The 13,995-nt window shown below is 39.8% G+C and overlaps 1 protein-coding gene across 5 annotated transcripts in view; it reads right to left on the bottom strand.

Moving 5' to 3' along the window:
• vasna (vasorin a) overlaps positions 1 to 13,995 on the bottom strand; it is a 63,153-nt gene that overhangs the window by 7,036 nt on the left and 42,122 nt on the right. Inside the window, exon 2 of one of the 5 annotated variants that reach the window (XM_036565084.1) lies at positions 9,551 to 9,568. The exons of the other annotated variants lie outside the window; for them this stretch is intronic. The gene's annotated coding sequence lies outside the window, so the exon portion shown is untranslated. The remainder of the gene's footprint in view (positions 1 to 9,550; positions 9,569 to 13,995) is intronic. 5 annotated transcript variants of the gene reach the window in all.

The following is a 13,995-nucleotide window of genomic DNA, read 5'->3' as shown; positions in this document are numbered from 1 at the left end:
CAATATATCATTTGTTAATCTATTTCACTACATTAGCCTTTTGTTTTTTGTTTGGGAGTAGAGATGCACCAAAACCACTTTTTCCTTTCCGATACTGATACCTGATCTTTGAGTATCGTCCGATATCAAGTACCAATACTATATATATATATATATATATAAAATCCAACAATTACAGATGCTTATGACTAAGCTCGTGCACTGACAGTAAGAAAAAACATATTTAACACAAGAATTAAATGTAAATAATTTTATTGTGCAAAATAGTTAAAATAGAACTCAACAATACATTGATGAACTGTGGTCTGCACATGTAAGCATGCAGCTGCTTCTCTAGCTCAGAAAAATTGGTGCTTAATGCTGTTTTGCATGTGTTTCCCTAACATTCACTCCCTCAATAACAACCTGGGCTAACATTGACTCAGGCTGTAACTGACCGCACAGCAGCAGATGAGTGATTACTGACTCAGCCATTGAGGTAAGAAGCTCCTATTAGTGTGTTTTTCACTGTGTGTATGTTGTGTTATGTATATCACCCACTACTACTGCCCTTCCATGAAATACTGATGTTACAGATTGTGCCAGTATGGTATCTGTGCAACTCTAGTTGTGAGCATTCTGACTGATCTCAGATGTTCCATATGAGTTCCTGTGGGTGCTTTGATGAATTGAGGTAATCAAGTAATCCAACAAACATATAGGTTTTTGGCCAAAATAATGCAGGACGAGCTTTCACCCCATAAACAGAGTTTAAATAGAGTTTCAATACACACTTCTATAATCTACGAATAGCTCAACCACTGAAGTCCCTGTAGTTGCTGAATAATAGGCCTTAGTATGTAATAAGCCTGGGATTTTAAAAGGTTAATCAAATCACAGCAAAGGTTCCCCAATATGTAACAATATAATCACAATATAATACTTTCCCCATATTGTGTTGCCCTCCTAAGAGCACACATGATGTGTTCAGGGAAAACAGTTACCCTTTAAAATATACAGTCATCTTGTAATACTCATCCTTTTATAAGACCAGAGTTATGATTGTTCCAGCTGCGGTCAGAGAGGCCTCTAAACCAAACCATTAGCGTGGAGAAACTCTTGTTGACGTCTGCAGTCACGTCAGAGTACTGTAACTGACACTGCGCTGTGGTACGACGATGAGGAGCTTGTGGATATGCCTCTTATTTTCCTTCAGGGTTTGCCAAAGGCACAGGCACCAGTACGAGCATTATTCTGTTGACTTGCCTGAGGTAGCACACACCGTCTCGCCAATTCTGCTGTTTATTTGGCAAAGCCATCAGGCAAGCTTCAGACCCTCGGCACTAAGAGTGTCTTCAAACCAGCCCACCCACTGTGAGACACACACACACACAACTATCTGGCTTTATAAAGTCGGAGGAAAGATGGACAAATAAACCTAGGCGGCAGTCGAGTATGACCGTTGTTATACCTCTGCAAAAATACCACCTGCGCTCAGCTACAGTTACATGTGCATGTACATACAAGTGTGTGGTGCTGTTTTTCTACACTGATAATCTAATCTGAGCTCATAAGCAACATTTAGGGTGCAATAATAAATCATTTTTGGTTTGTGTAGTCGAACATGAAGGGCCCTTTTGTTGAAATCCACAGCAACTCTGTTTTGCAGTCTAAAATCCTATTTGGATTGGATTAGTTTCTCAAGGGAACATCTGTGATAAAACTGGTACACATCTCCTCCTTGATAAAACTGTTGCATCTGGATGGCAATAAAATTACCGCAAGTTTCTAGTGGGTTGTATTTGGTGTGCAAAATACCCCCTGGCATTCAAAGGGTCCCACGTCAGCTGGCTACTCCAGTGTTGGCTGGCTTCTTACTCGCTACAGCGGCGCTGATGCTTCAACGGCACCTAAATGTTTGGTTTATCAGTTCTTTTTCTGGAAGTGCTCTTTTCTAGTCTGGCAGTGCGCTCTTCCACACATTGAGATCTTACTCATCTCCTCTTTTGGCTTCAGTTTGAGAAAAGAGTAACAGTTCTCTCTTTCCACCAAACTCTTAGAAAATTGCGCAAGTTCTCAGATGTTACGGCATATTGTAAAGTTTTTCAGAGGTATTTCAGGCATAGTTACAGTTGCTAGGCAATAAAGAACCGACTGGGTGAACCAGTTTTTCACAGCGCCACTCTGAGACAGAGCAGTGATACATCTAGTTAAGAATACCAAAGACAGAAACCAATTGTGAGCGTCTATTTTTCTTTAACGGTTACCATGACGTCATAAGTTTATTTCCAGGGATGCACCAGAATTTTGTTTTTGAGGCATTCAGGGGGTCCAAGAAGTTGATTAGGGGGCCTCGGTCGGACCCCCAGGACCCCATGTATTTTGCATCTTGGTTGTATTTTCAACAAACCCAGGTGTTTCAGGAACTGACAATGAGAGCATATACATGCACTCAATAATCCGATCATAATCAGATTTCTGCAGTTATCCGATTATTCAAATGGTCATGTAAACAGCCATACTCCGATCTAGAACTCCGATTAAGAAATCTAATAAAGAGGCTGGATTTTAGCTCAGTAATCAGATTTCTCAGTGCATGTGAACTCTTACTCTGATTTCTTTCGGATTTCTCAGTCTGTGCATGCGCAAGAACAGACGGTGGATGTCGTGAGATGCAGCAAAACACTTTTAGAGAGGTGCTGAAACCAAACACGAAATAAAGGATTTGAATTCTTGATCTTCTAAATGATGTAAGTTTATATTTTTCAGGTAAAGTGGTGCGATGTTTAAAAAAATAAGCTGCGGTATGAAGTTTGAGTTTTACATTATGTTTATGTCACGCCGTCTTCTGTGAGTCTATTAGCTGGTTGCAAAGCAGAAATCCGATTATTGCCTGACTCATGTAGACCTGGAGTTCCCCCATTATCTGATTACTCAAGAGCATGTAAATGTTTTGACCAGATTACTGACAAAAACTGACTTTCTACAGTTAGCGGATCATTGAGTGTAAACGCACTCAATGACAGACTTGCCATTATTTTATATAAATATATATATATAAGCTGCCTTTATAATCACTGCTTCAGTCACTCTTTGGGATCTCACTTTTCTGACTGGCTTCACTTTGTTTCTCCTCCTGCCAATGCTCTCCCAGTGTAGAGAGGGCGGAGATTAAGTTCTATCACTCAAACCAAGCACATACAAGAGAGACTCTTCCACGATTTTGCAATTCGGAAAGCGTTTAATATGGATACTCTATGCGAAGCAACATCTGCCAGGAAAATAACTGGGATGTGCATCCAGGACTAAATATTTCAGACCATTGCTAAGTTTGGTCAAAGACAGTAGCTAATTTGGTTTTCATTTTTTAAGGGAAGGAGGGAGAAAAATACCAACATGGCCAATTCATATGGAGAGAAAATCACAGAGCAGCACATGTAAAAAGGAAATTACCCCAGAACCCCATGTAAATTTAATGTTATGTCTACTATTCTAGCTCCGTGCTACAGTGATCACTGTATAATAATTACTGTCAGCTACGTAGTCCCTGAGAGAAGGATGAGATGTAGACTTTACTGGCCTTCCTGTATGTGTGCATATAGTAGAACGCAAAAGATTGGGCCTCACGGTCAAATTACATGTTTTGTTGATTTCATTGGACAGTGAGTGGACACAGTGTTTCAAAACTCCAACAGCACTGCTGTGTCTGATCCACTCGTACCAGCACAGCACACACTAACACACCACCACCACGTCAGTATCACTGCTGAGAATGACCCACCACCCAAATAATACCTGCTCTGTGGGGGTCCTGTGGGGGTCCCAACCACTGAAGAACAGGATAACAAAGTATGCAGAGAAACAGACGGACTAGTCTGTAACTGTAGAACAGCAAAGTGCTCCTATATGGACAGTGTAGCTGATAAAATGGACAGTGAGTGTAGACACAAGGTGTACCTAATGAAGTGACCAATCGGCATTCATTAAATACATTAAAGTTAAACTATAGCTATTAGAAATTAAGATGTTTTTTCTTTGAATTTCCAAATGACTGTCAATGTAATTTAAATTCCGAATGAATGAGATCATGACAGTTACTCTGAGATGTGGACACATATGGACCCAATTTAACTGAAGACTCTGCGCAGGCCAACGAAATGCTACCCGTTTGCCAGGTACACTTACTCCTTAATATTCTCCCACTCACTCATATACTACCTCGCTCTCTCTCAAACCTCTCTCATCTGCTGTATATTGTTTTATAGAGTAATAAGCATCTGTTATCAGAATGGCTAATGTTAACGTCCTTGCGGTTTGCTCATTTCCTGATATCAGCTGTGGCCTCAAGCGACTTTGTGGAAAAGTCTGACACTGAGAGGGCAAGTGTGTGTGTAAGTGTGTGCGTGTGTGCGTGTGTATGTGTGTGTGTTTGTACGTGCGGTGTTCCAATTGTGAGACGTCACCCTTTTCTTTCTGCTGCTTCAACTGAAATCAGTCAAAACCTTTTCAGAAATCCCATATAAGGTATCCGTTCACTTCCTTGTATGAAGTCAGAGGTTTATGCATTTGTAAATTTTATAGATACGTGATGACGGCTAAACCCATGTCTCACTGACAGCTTCTTTAGCCAGCATTTTCTCATACTTGGCCTACTAAACTGGAACTACATCAGGAACTTTCTGTTGAAAACCCTTTTAGTATGGAATTAGGCTTAATCTGGGCATAGACAACCAGGCACCTGTGTCATAGTGCCAATTTTCTACCTAAAGGCCTCATTATGCATCAGCTGCATGACGTATTTCAGGGAAAATCTTCTTGTTTCTTACTGTAACTTGTTCAACACGTTTTAAAGGAGTACATCATCTATGTTCCAGCTAATCTCTATCTGCCACATGTGTATTGTATGGTCAGGTACCACTAGGTAAGGCAAGGTGTCGAAATTCAATACCTTTATGGTGGCAAGTGAACTGCTATAACACTGCTATCGTTGAATTCTATGTCAATACAGAATTACAATACCTCAGTAGTCAATCTTAGCATCTTGGCATCTCTAGGCATGCTTCTTTAAAAATCTGCAGAATGGCTGTCTGAATGGTAGGCGTGTTATTTACATCAGCGCTTCTTGAATAGTCTGCAGTATTTCAATAAACACAGTTTTAGTAGGTAAAGTCCAGGAATGGAATTGGTATTGAAACTGAGCTATCAGTATCGCTACCCAGTGCTAATTACCATGGACAATACATTCAGTCCCTCTCCCTGTACTGAAAAGAACTCCAAATGTGTGATTCAAAATAACTGTAACAGAAGTCGATCGGCAGTTGCTGAATTCCATCAGTGAATTCCATCATTTTCCATGTATAACATTTCAGTCAATTTGTTGTAAATTGAGCAGCAAATCTGTGTAATTCATTCGTTTAGACTAGTTTTCCAGAGGGAACAATCTGTAGTGATAAGTTGCCAGCCTAGTCATGTGGGCTACTGCCTGATTGCCCTGGATACCAGAAAACTTAATGAAATGATTATGACCAACACAGTCAGGGGGAGGTCTCAGAAAGAACAACATGGTGATTAGGAGGTCTCAGAACGAATGATGTGGTGATTAGGACCAGTCATAGTCAGGGGGAGGTCTCAGAAAGAACATAATGGTGACTGGGACCAATCACAGTCAGGGGGAGGTCTCAGAAAGAACATAATAGTGATTAGGACCAGTCACAGTCAGGGGGAGGTCTCAGAAAGAACATAATAGTGATTAGGACCAGTCACAGTCAGGGGGAGGTCTCAGAAAGAACATAATAGTGATTAGGACCAGTCACAGTCAGGGGGAGGTCTCAGAACAAACGACACAGGAGTTCCGTTCAGCAAGCATCGCACACCCCACTGAACGATCTTAAACCACAGCGTCATTTTGGCCAAAAAGATGTCGTTTTGCTCCGAAATGTCATTTTCATTCGAAACACATCGCTAACTTTAGAGTGCAAAGGCTGTAGCTTCACATTCAGCAAGTGCCCAAAGGTCTCTATTACACGCACATTTCAGGTCAATGAGTTGTTCCTGTCTAAGTACAGAGCAATGCGTTAAAGTCATCGTCTGTGGTAACTGATGCCACTACACCGGCGCGGCGGACAGAGATCAGGTAGAAAGACCTGGAGAACTCATTTAAGCTTTGTTTTCTCTGCTAACAAAATCTCATTCCTTTGTTCTGAGCCATGTTGTGCAGCGTCTCTGACTCATCCAGAGCAGTGCTGTTTGACAAGCAGGCCACGGGCCAACTCTGACTGGCAGCGGGACAGGAACTCGACCTGCTTCATTAAGGCGTGTAAGCCTCCCTCCCTGTCTCTCTCTCTCTCGCTGTCTTTCTTTTTTTCCCCTCTCTTATAACGCATGATCCCACCGGCACGGCAGGAATTTTGCAATAACCCTAAAACTCCATCTTCAGCAGGAAGGGGGAACAGGGCCCTTTGGGTAAAATAGGGCCTTTACCCTACTTTCTTTCTCTGTCTTTCTCGCCGCACTGCCCACTGCCATGCTTCCATTTAGGAATATTTCAGCTCCTCCCTCATCAACAAATCTTTTTACCATTATTTATTTATTACTGTAGCTCATGGAAACAAGAGCAAGTCTGCATGAAGTGCAGATTCTAACCTTTGAGCTGATACCATAGTTGCGTTTTTCTAAGTAGGAAATATGAATTTAATTTATTTTGAATTGACTATCAACCAATAAAGTTAGAAGTGCAGACTAAATCCCGTCAATACAGAATGAACACTGAATTTGAATTGTATTTCATTACATAACAAGCTATGCTTAAGCAAAAGAACATGAGAGGGAGTGTGTTATCACAAAATAACATCATAGCCGTGATGTTATTCATGATAACACACTCCTCAAGTGTTCTATTGCTTTTATACAACAGTTAAATAAATAAAGTAATAAATTAATAAACTGGGTCGTGAACGCGGCGTTTAATATGTTTTAATGTTCGCAGTTCCTTCACCAAATTATAGTTCCTTAACAAGCAGCTTGTTGCTGCGTCAGAGTAACGAACTCCGCCCACTCGCTGCACAGCCGGCAGTTCGTTCTCCAGCTCCTCACACTAAATTCCCAAACTGTCATCACCACAGTGCAGCTTTTCAGTCGGCAGCTGTGACAAAAGAACAGCTAAACAACCTGGAATCAGCCAGAAATTAACCCAATACCATTCACTAACCGTGTAGTCTGATCTTCAGAGTCTGATCAAATCAAACTGAGCCATAAAACTGCCGCAATATCAAGTTTAGCTCAATTTTGTCAGTTTTTGCCAGATCAGTATTCATGTTGTTTTGTTCCAGCCAGTCTGTAAAGCATCTTACAGCCCGTTTAGTTTAGCGAATGGTGTTGGGTTCATTTCTGGCTCATTCCAGGTTGTTTAGCTGTTCGTCTGTCACAGCTGCCGACTGAAAAGCTGCTCAGTGGTGATGACAGTTTGGGAGTTTAGTGTCGTCTCATCTTCAGAGTCTGACCAAATCAGCTGTCGGTCAAATGTGATCTTAAAAGTGTCCATTTTCTGTTTGTGGCAAAGTAAGAAGTAAAAACGTTCAAATGGCTTGAGCGTCTCCTACAGCTGTCAAAGCATTTATGGCAAAATAACAGCACAGTTAGAACGCTTCTCAACCAATCAGCTTGCGTGGCGGAACTAACTGTTGTATAAAATTAATTATATAATAAGCCAATTACATGAACATAATGATAGCAAAACAATAATAACTCTAGACTGCTGACGATTAGTGCAAAAGAGTAAGTATACAGGTTTGATGAGTGGTTTGGTGAACCTGGTTCACCCGGTATAAAGAAGCCACAGGCTCAACTGAACAGCACAGATCTAATGTACTGACGCAACCTCATCACTACATGCCCTGCGGTTAATTCTAGGATTATAGTCTTCATTCATCTCTCCAACCCTGTCAAACACAACACGGGTTTGTTTTTACACGTCAGGTCATGAGTTCATACATGTCCCGTCTATTAAGTGAATCATTCCACTGGATTAGTTCATGGTTACAGTTAAAAATTTCAGACTAACTAACTTGTACTTGGGAGTCAACCTGTACCTTAATTCTGTTTATTTTATTAAACATTCCATTTTGTCACAAAACAATCATAACACCACCGAAACTGAGTGTTTCGGTAGTGACAATTTTAGCTAATTTTGTGCAGAACTCAAAAGCGCTAGGCAGTACATGACTAGTAAACACAGCTGTGAGCAGCTGTACACAAATAAAATCATAATGTTTTTCACTAAAACTCAAAAAAGTTGCCGAAAATGTGTTTCGGTAGTGACAATTCTTATTGTTCCACCCTGATTTTAAGACTTTGGGACACAAAACAATGGGATCTAACTGCTCACCATGTGGGATGCAGTCTCACTTCCTGCTCTAAAATGGGTGTAGCCAAAATATGAACTAAATATGTGTTTCGGTACTGACATGAAAATGTGGAAGAACCTTTCTTCTTTAAAAATTAAACTGAAAAATCTAAATGTTTAAACTTCACTTTAAAAGCCCACATTTATTATATATATATATATTTTGCTGGCAGAACAAAACCCCTTATCTCCAAAAAAGTAATATTAAAAACCTGGAAAAACCTTCTTAACTTTCAATGTAAGATTAAGAGACCCTTATTAGTCCCACAACAGGGAAATTTCACCTCCGCAATCTAACCCATCCGTGCAGTGAAACACCATATACACACTAGTGAACACACACTAGGGGCAGTAGCGGTGGGCAGCCCTATCCGCAGCGCCCGGGGAGCAGTTGGGGGTTAGATGTCTTGCTCACTTCAGTCACATACTGTTGGCTCAGGGGATCGAACCAGCGACCTTCTGGTCACAAGGCTGGTTCCCTAACCTCCAGCCCACGACTGCCTCCAGAAAACAACATTTTATATACTAATTCTGGGCCATTTGTACTGGTTAGTTCATTGGATTTTGATACAATGTAAAAAAAAAAGGTTTGGTCCTTGAATTGACGGTTCACAATCAAAAGGTTTGGGTGCCTCTGGTCAAATTACATGTTTTGTTAATTTTCTAAATGAAAACACGCTTCTAAAATGTAGCCTTTGCAAAAGCTATAGCACCTTTTATATTTGATTATTATTATTTGTTATTTATTATATTTTGTTCATGTCACCCAAACTTTTGCATTCGATTGTGAACCAACATTTCAGGCACCAAACTAGTCTTCTTCCAACTGTATTACTCATGTTAAGAACTTTTTAGAAACAAAACGTTCTAATTATTTTATTTGTGTATGTTTATTTGTATGGATTCTAAAGTCCAGTAGTGTTTTTACAGGCAGAAACACACTTACTGCTGAGATAAATACTCACTTCTTTATGCACAGCACTGTATGTAATTATATATATAATCTAAAAAGAAATGTTTAAACCTAACCCTAACCCTAACTCATCAACCAGAAGAAAGTTTTTCCTTCCAGTTTTAAAAAAACAGTACTTGTAGCTTTTGTGAAAAGAAATTTAAAAAGTCAGGCCTGCTTTTTGGGCCCTGTAGGTCAGCCTGGTCTGATTTTCTTACAGTCAGGATGTTTCTGTCCTGAAAATGTACGAAAACATGCGCACACACACACACACACACACACACACACACACACAGTTTAATCAGACTTTGCTCTCTGAAGCATTTAAACAATGCAGCACACCTTAGACGCCACTGCTGCGAGGCTGCTGTCAGAAATGGATTTGGTCGTAACTAAGCCGGCTCTATGGCCTTGTAAGGCAGCAGGCTGGATACACCAAAGCTGCTCATGGCAAAACAACTGCACCACTGAATCTTCTGCTGGGTTTCACTGCCTGTTAGGGACATCACTGACCACAGAGTTTACTGGCTTTCACTTCTCTACATGTTACTGAGGATGTTTTCTTTATACTTATATATAATTATATATTATATATATATATATATATAAAATTAAAAAGTCCACAACCCAAATTGCCAGTATATATTTGTTAACATATGTAATCTATGCCGTCCCTGCTAGAAAAAACGGCACCAGCAAAAACAGCATGCATTTGGAAGAAAACCTTGTATCTCCATTTTTGTTGTTTTTCATTTTTGACACAATTCAAAAGTGTCTGTTGCCCTTTACACTGTGTGTAAATTTCATGATAAAAAGACCAAAAGAATCAGCCCAAAATGACTTGGAAAAAATTCTGGTTCCTTTGACTTACATTACAAGTAAAGCATGTTTTTTCCTTCTCCTGTAAAGTTACCATTTTGGAGATATGAGGTTTTGTTCCGACAGCAGTGATATGTTGTGTTCTTGATGCTGGTGTGCTGGTCAACCAGCATGACTGTGCTGGTTGACCAGCTAAACCAACACCAGACCAGCACTAGACCAGCATAAACCAGCTTAGATGCTGGTCTGTGCTGTTTTTTCAGCAGGGATAGCTTACTTATTGGTTCATAGCTGCTTCAATTTAACATGACAACACCTCATGTATTTGCATTTGTAAATACTACATTATATTCAGAGTTGTACTGCAAGTAAACACTGCTGCCTCTAAAACAGACAAAGGTGCAGACAAAACTCAGGCCTCAATATGGCTGCTACTACTGTTTTACGCTTCTTTAATTTTGCATCATAGCTACAGGGCTAATTTAGCTAACAACTAGCATTAGCATTGCGCAATCTGCATGCCTGAATCGTCACACACTTGTCTCAAATCATGCTGAGCTATTAAGTCGTTGTTTTCTTGAGTTGTTTAGTGCATTTTGTAGCCAGACTGACAGAACAGTTTTTTTATGGCTACGCTAAATACTTTTATCCGCTATAGATAACAGGATGTCGTTCAGCTTCAGAAACCACATAAGCAAGTCTATTATTTTGCACTTGTTAGGCATAATAATGCTTGTTGGCACAATGCTAGCTGTGCACAATGCTAATTTCTGAGGTATAAGCTACCATAACTTGTTAGCTACATTAGCCTCGTAGCTTCAGTGCAAAACTAAAGAAGAAAACCTCAGACACTAAACATGTCTTTGCTGATCGACCACTTTTAGGGAAACTATCAGTAAACTATCACTCTCAGATCTAAAATGTTGGCCTCTTACTGCCTGCCTGAGGTCGACCGAGCAGGTGGACGTCTGAGCTTTTGTATAAATGACTAAATCCAGTGTTTTCTATACAAATGGCAGGTGAACTCTGACCTTTAACTCTCATCAAAACAGGGAGCTCAGCCGGAGGTCAAAGGTCACAGGGGTTAGACTGTGGGTCAGATGGCCCTTTGATGTGTGTGCACAGTTGGGAGCGTACATCATATATGTGTGCATTGTGTAAATGCCCACACTTCTATGCTATACCACGAGCTCCTAAACACAGCTGGATTGGTTTACCCAGAAAGCACTGCACCAGACCCTCAGACTGTGACAACGAATTAAATAAGGGAAATTTCTTACCAGCACTACAAGGCCGTCTGTAGCCACAGTTTTGGAAACGAAAATGGGAAGAAAAAAATAATACGAACCACTCAATCATAATGCAAAGTATATAGCATAACAAATGGAATTCATTGCCTTAGATGACATTCTCACAATAGTCTATATACTGTTGTTATTGTAGAAAATCTATTTTAAGTAAACTGTTTTCATTTATTGTTAGCTTCTTTTGGGTTTTGGCTGAGTGTGACCTGAATTTCAGTTTCGGCTAAGAATTTTCATTTGTGTGCATCACTATACAATACATAGAGCACTGAGTGTGGCCCTTGTTAACAACAGTGAAAAGCATGGCTAGTTTATCTTACAGTGGTTGTGCTTGCTTTCAGGAATGTCTTTTTAAAAGCTACATCTATTAGAAATCATCCTAAAAACGCCCTGAAGTTCTGGTTCCATAAGGCGCATAGTGCTTGGACCCCGATAATTGCCACCAGCAATGTAATTAGTAGACTGTGTAGCTCTCCTAGCAGCTACTCCGTCAAAAGAAATAAATGTTATACGTCAATTTCAGACAAAAAATAATGGGAGCCGGTTGTCTAGGGTGCCAACAATGATATTTTTGCCAGCACTATAAGCATCTGTAGCCACAGTTTTGGAAATGAAAATGGAAAAAAAATGAATGATTGAAGTATAGTATAGAGTATAACAAATGGAATTCACTACCTTGGATGACATTCTCACAGTAGCCTACATACGGTAAATATTGTAGAAAATCTATTTTAAGTAAACAGTTTTTATTTATGGTTATCTTATTCTGGGTTTTGGCTGATTGTGCCTTGAATTTCAGTTTCAGCTAAGAATTTTCATTTTTGTGCATCGCTATACAATACATTACAATACAATATAATACAACACAATACAATAGCCTACAAATGGAGAAAAAAAACACCGAAACTAAACAGTGATCCTCAAACAAATCCCCTTGTGGCACACACACACAGTTAACCCCATTTAAACACACAAAGAGAGACACTGGGTGGATGAAGAGGCTTTTAAGCTGAGGCAGGTGCTATAAAGCAGAGAAAAGCTCATTCTATATGGCCCAGGGCTTGATGGAGTTAGCGTTTACTCGTGCTCGCGTGCACACTTCAAACACTGCTTTTATCTCTTTCTGCCTCACACTCACATACCTGGATCAGGTTGCGCACTTTCCCCCTCGACAGCGTGTCTATAAGTGAGACACAGTGAAACGTGACCTCTCAGGAACATGACAAGAACACAGCTAGAACATCTCCGATCCACTGCAAACATACTGCCTGCTGTCACTCCCACTGATATATCACCATCTACTCGTAGAAGGATTTGCCCACATTTTAGAATAACACTGATGACTAACAGTCATCAAAACTAGAAACATTAACACTATTTATATAAGTATTACACACCTGACTGGCTCAGACATCTAAGTTAAAAGTGCATTAGTCAGTTTTTATAGCTAATTCTGATTACTTTACGGCCAATATCAGCTTTACAGCTGAAGATAAAAGATAAAAGATAAAAGATTATACAGACAAAAGCTTTACAGTATTTTTTAGCCTTTTTTAAACCCGAAGCTCACAATGTTGGGGCCAAATGAACACATAAAACACACATTCAAATTCACAGTTCTTTCTAATGGCCAAATTTGCAATATAAATAACTTTTATTGCTCTCTAATCTTATTGAACTGAGCGTCATGCCAGCGATCTTCACGATCTCCAGCGAATTTCAGGTAAGCTGCTTTGGGACAGTGTCTAAATAGAAAGCCCTATTACAATAAAACTGAACTGAAAAAATCTGAAAAGATGAGATTTAAGATATTCAACCTCAATGAATTACAAGAACAGTGGTATGCTACTTTGAATCTGCCTCCAATTCCTGCCTATCCAAAGTACCAAGCACTGTCATGACTTCACTTTCTAGCGATGAGGTAGGTTGTTTGTTAAGGGTGTTGCCTTATGTATTTACATGATGATAAAAAGACAATATCCTAATGTTGCTTCAGAGAAGATCAAAATACTCAATATAGCCTACATCTCAATAAAGCATTCAGTGTGGCCCTTGTTAACAACAGTGAGTAGCACGGCTAGTTTATCTTACAGTGGTTGTGCTTGCTTTCAGGAGCTTCTTTTTAAACCCTACATCCATTAAGTTCTGGTTCCATAAGGCGCATGATGCTTGGACCCCGATAATTGCCATTGGCAATGTAATTAGTAGCCTAGTTAGCTCTCCTAGCAACTACTCCGACAAAAGAAATAAATGTTATACATTAATTTCAGACAAAACTAATAGAAGCTGATTGTCTAGGGTGCCAAAAATTATATTTTAGGCCTTTTTTACCCTCTGCCCTACTGTTCTAAACACGCCAAACTGAAACAAACTTCTCCACTCATGAAACGTGCCTTTTTGTGTTTCGGTAATATTATCTTAGATCTGATTTCCTTATAAAAAATAAAATGCTACATCTGTGGGTTGACTAAGTAATAACAACTGCTGCTGTGCTGGGATTCTGAGGGATTCTCTGTTGGGAATTCAGGCTCTTTTCAGTG

This window comes from Colossoma macropomum, unplaced genomic scaffold (genome assembly GCF_904425465.1).
Source record: "Colossoma macropomum unplaced genomic scaffold, Colossoma_macropomum, whole genome shotgun sequence".
NCBI lineage: Eukaryota > Metazoa > Chordata > Actinopteri > Characiformes > Serrasalmidae > Colossoma > Colossoma macropomum.
The sequence above is the reverse complement of the archived record's forward strand: the minus strand, read 5'-3'. Positions and strand labels throughout refer to the sequence as shown.